Genomic DNA, 5240 nt, shown 5'->3' with positions numbered 1-5240 from the left:
ATATGAAGTTGTTGCCTTTGTTTACTATTTTCTTTGTTGTATTTTTCTTTCGTTTTGGGGAGGGGGGGGGTTATCTTTTTTTTTCTTTTTTTTTTCTTTTTTTTCATATTTTTATGGAAGTGTGGAGATGAGGGGGCGATTACTTTTATGACCAGCAAAGTGGCGCACTGACTTTGCTTCACTTTGCACGTTTTGCCCTCGTTCGAGCATGTGGTTCATTTGTAGCAAATGCCAATGCTGACAGCCCACTTTTACTACTAATACATGTTTTGTATAATATGCAGTTACAGATCAGAAATGCCAAATGTCATAATAACTGCTATTCTGTTACTCAATACTTTTGACACGTGATAGCTATTTGGCCGGTGGGCGATGCAGACGATGCAGTTTGTGGTTCCAGGTTTGCAATTCATTAAGGCTAAAACAGCACTGGACATGGATGGCTGGTGCCTCTATGAATAAATCATTAATGGTCAAGGTTTGCAATTCATCGTTTGAATAACTGAAACAGGAGTTTTTGAAGGGGAAGCACCATAACGAAAGAATGTAGAATATCGTCCTGTTTCAAATATTCAAATCTACTAAATGTGTGAAAATGCCCAATTTCTTTTTCTTCTGAATACATGAACAGAGAGAAATAAAACTTAAATGTGTGTGATAAAATACGTGGGGAAACAGAGATGGGTTGGGGTGGGGTGGAAGTGGGAGGAGACGTGTGCCTGTGGATTGTGTAACGAGTGCTACCATCCCTTGTTGTGTTACCAGTGACCTCGTAAACTTAATAAACACGTCCCCAGTGGTCAACAAGCCAGTAACCTCCCTTTGGTTTATTAAGTCTACGAGGTCACTGGTAACATAACAAGGGATTGTTGCTCTCGTTACACTATCAACAGGCACATGTCCCCTCTCACTTCCACCCCACAGTAAGACAGACAGGCAGAAAGAGATAGGACAAGTAAAAGAGTAGGACGTATCAGTGACGCCCTCCAACCACCCGATCGGCTGATGAGGGTTCGGTGAAGAGAAGACATATACAAAGCACACCTGCACAGTTAATTTTTGTTTGCTATTTAGGTTGGGAATCATTTTTGTTTCATTAATTTTATTTTATTATCTTATTGTATTTTTCTTTTTGACTATATCTCCCCCTTCTCTCTGTGTACGTGTATGTTTGTGTGTTTGTGTGTGTGTGTGTGTGTGTGTGTGTGTGTGTGTGTGTGTGTGTGTGTGTGTGTGTGTGTGTGTGTGTGTGTGTGTCAACCTTGTTGCCCCCTTTCCTCTGAGAGTATAATTATACTTGATATATCCTCGGGGCTATTTGCTCAATGCAATGGGTTCTTTTGTGGTGGTTGATGTTGTTGCTGTTGCTGTTTCGGGGTTGCTTTTGACGCACTGGTTCTCACTGCTCTTTTGATTTATGTACCGGTATTATTATCATTATTATTATTATTATTATTATTATTATTATTATTATTATTATTATTATTATTATTATTATTATTATTATTATTATTATGTCGATATTGGTGGACTGATGATGATGATGATGATGATGATGATGATGATGATGATGATGATGATGATGATGATGATGATGATGATGATGATGATGATGATCGTTGTCGTCGTCGCTGTCGTTACTGGAATTTTTGTTTTGTTCTGCTGTTGATGTGATGCCAGTTTTAAAAACATTTCGGAGAGAAGCATAGATTGAATGTTATTGCTGTATTGAAAACGTCTTTACAACCAAAGGCTTTTGGACTTTTTTGTGCCATTTGTGAGATAAACCATGCGATGATGTAAATAAACAATGTCAGTTTGCGTACTGAAGTTTGTTTTTTTCTTTGAATAATTATTCATGCCTGTCAGTGGCAACATGACCTCTTCGTTTAAAATTGCATACACCAATAAGCAACCGTCCCTGGACACTTTACTAGCCCAGCGAGCATTCAGACCAAACCTCCGATCATAACATTTAATTTCCACCGTCAAGTCCCGTCAGGTGGAGCAAAAAATTTAACCAGGCTAATTTTTTCGAACACATTTTTGGTTGATATGGTTACATTTACCGTCATATTAGTATTCCTGGTCAAATTCTGACGTGAAAACTTACCAAATACACTAGAATTTGGTCATAGTTCGTCGATTCCCGGGAAATGGACCCCCCCCCACCCCCACCCCCATTTTTTTGTTAACACAATAGTCAATTCGTCCTCGGCGAAGCAATGACAAGTTTATGTGTTCGAATGCAATGTGTCACTAGTGGTGAATTCCATTCAAGCGATTGCTCGACAATGATGCGCGGGTAGCGATCTGGTCCACACATGATCGGTTCTTGCGGAATCCTGCCTGCTTTCCTCTGAGCTTCTCATCTGTTGCCAGCTCTGGGACAGGAGTGTTATGCCTCTGTAGTTGTTACAATTGCTGAGGTCTCCTTTCTTTGGCAGCTTGATTAGGTGGCCTTCCATCCAGTCTGGTTGTATTTCCTCTTCTTGCCAAACCTTTTTGAATAGAGCCTGGAGGATTTCCACTGATGTATCTTTATCTGCCTTAAGGGCTTCCGGTGGTATATGGTCGGGACCAGCTGCCTTGTGGGACTTCAGCGCTTTTATAGCTGCAGCAATTCCCTCTCTCGAAGGTGGTTCCGTAGCGATTGGGATGTCATTTCTGGCTGGAAGAATATCTGGTTAGTTTTCTTGAGGTGGTCTGTTCAAAAGTTGATTAAAGTGTTCTCTCCATCGGTTCAGTTGCCCCTCTGGGTTGAAGATAGTCTTTTCCCTCTTTGTTTTTCACTGGTAGAGTGGGCTTAGGAAACCTACCTGAAAGAGTCTTTGTTGTCTGATGTGCAATCTGCAAGTGCCCGTCTGCTGCTGCTTTCTCTGCCTTTTCGGCCAGGCCATTCAGGTAGGTATTCTTGTCCATCTTGATGGAATTCTTTACCTCCCGGTTTGTTTCGGTGTACTCTTGTTGTGCAGCGAGTTTCTCAGTTCGGGTACGGCAGTTGTTGACTAGGGTCTTCAGCTCTCTTCTTCTTTTGATTTTGTCTAGAGAGTCCTGTGAAATCCATTCATTCCTGGTGTTGACTTTGGGTCCTAGGATGCTCTGACAGGTTGCATTTACTGCCTCTTTTATCTTTTCCCCTTGTTCGTTTACTTCACAGTCATCCAGATCTTGAAGGGCTTGAAATCTGTTCTCCAGTTCCAACTTGAGTTCATTCTTCTTTACTGGATCTTTAAGAAGGCTCACTTCATACTTTTGGCGACTTCCAGTTGTAATTTGCGCATACCTTCCCAGTTTCAGTTTCATCTTTCCAAGGATCAAATGGTGGTCTGGTGCGACGTCTGCTCCTCGTAAGACTCGGACGTCCTCCAGTTAGCGTCTAAACTTTCGGGAAATGCAAAAATGATCAATTTGGTTTTCCGTTCTTCCATCCGGACGACCCAAGTGGCCATATGAATTCTTTTATGTGGGAAGATTGTTAATCCAATAACCAAGTTGTTGAATGCACAGAAGTTTTGGAATCTTTCTCCGTTGTCATTTGCCTTCCCTAATCCATGTCTGCCCATGATTTCCTCACAGTGACGATTGTCCGAACCTACCTTTGCATTTAGGTCTCACATGACAATGTTGATGTCCTTACCTGGAAGTTTGTCGATCACACTCTGCAGGCGGTTGTAGAAGTCATCTTTATTCTCCACTTCTGCATCAATGGTTGGGGCATAAACTTGTATGATGTTCATGTTAATGAACTTCTTCCTACCATTTCTTTCCTTGAGTTCTTTTTTAGTTCCAAATGAGGCCATGATGATTCTTGTACCTGGCGCTTTCCAGCCCCTAAATGTCTTTTGCGCTGTTTTGTCAATGATCATCCCTACTCCTCCCCTGTGTGGTCCATCACTATCATTTCCCGAATAAATTAAAAGCTCCACCTCTTTCATTCGCTTCTGTCCAGACTGGTTCAAGTGGGTCTCGCTGATTCCCAGTATGTGTAGGTGGTATCGGTGCATTTCTTGGAGGACCTGTGAAGTTTTTCCAGCCTCATAAAGGGTCCTAAAATTCCACAATCCTATCCTGAGAGACTTGGACTTGGATGATGGCGGAGGATTCTGCCCAGGAGCTTCCTTTCGGCTTTCACTGTTTCGCATCATAAACTCTCCGTTCGGAGAAATTCCACGACCAGTCAAGCAGAGATAATGGTTTTTGCTTGTATGTGTTTCTGTGACAAGTTCTTTTTACGAGAGAGGTTGTTAGCCTCGTGACTCAGCTCCCGACCAGGAGGGGGGATGACTCTGTATCTGGAGTCACTACCTGGTTTCGCCATTTAGTCGCCTCCTACGACACGTTAGCACCACGTCAGTCCTATTATTTTCAATGCCGGGACTGCACGGCTGGGGATACCAAATGGCTTGTCACAATTATGACTGTCTATACTCGCTCATTTGAAAAACTCAGACCTGATGTGGCTTGCACGTAAAACAACCCCCAAAGGACAATAACATCTTTAAAGCATATATTTATGTATTTTCATTAATAACAAAATTATACATGGTTTCAAACATGATGGTATGCACGTGGTAAGTGTGACAGTGGCTGGTAAATTGGGACGTTGATTGAGGTGAAGTGAAACCTGGCTTCACGGGTGGAAGGAGCTGAGGTTGGGGTGGTACCTCAATGATCTTGCAGTGATTGATCAGTTACAGCAGACGATAAAAATTGTGGCTTTCAAATGTTATTAATTCATTCAGATTCTGAAGTGAGACATAATGCTTTCAGGAGTAGCTGCTCAAGTCTATGCATTATTCATTACAGATGCCATATTATTGTAAATGGTTATGTTCATTCCTGGATTTTGGAGCATAGACCTGTTAGCAATTGAATTGAAATGTTTTCATTGTACCAAAGACAGTCTTATCAAATGGATGTGTTTAATTTCTTGTGTGCGATGATAGGGTGATTATATGCACAGCGTTCTTTTTGGCAGGTTTAAAAGAAAATATTGACAACTGACTCAGTGATTGTCCATGATTAAAATCGCTTGATTCTCCCTTGCTAGGACAAGCAAAAGAAAGAAGGAGTCCCATTACTTTGGAGGAAAATGGCTGAGTTCATCTCCCATTGCTCGACACTAAGCAGAGGAATCCTGCAACAGCTCCATTCACCATTATAATCATCCAAATTCTTTCTAAGAAACATGAAAACAGGTGGCAGAGAAGATCCGTTTGCAGAAAATTATATATATA

Source organism: Aplysia californica, unplaced genomic scaffold (genome assembly GCF_000002075.1).
Source record: "Aplysia californica isolate F4 #8 unplaced genomic scaffold, AplCal3.0 scaffold00098, whole genome shotgun sequence".
NCBI classification, from domain to species: Eukaryota; Metazoa; Mollusca; class Gastropoda; order Aplysiida; family Aplysiidae; genus Aplysia; species Aplysia californica.
Note: the sequence above shows the minus strand (reverse complement) of the source record.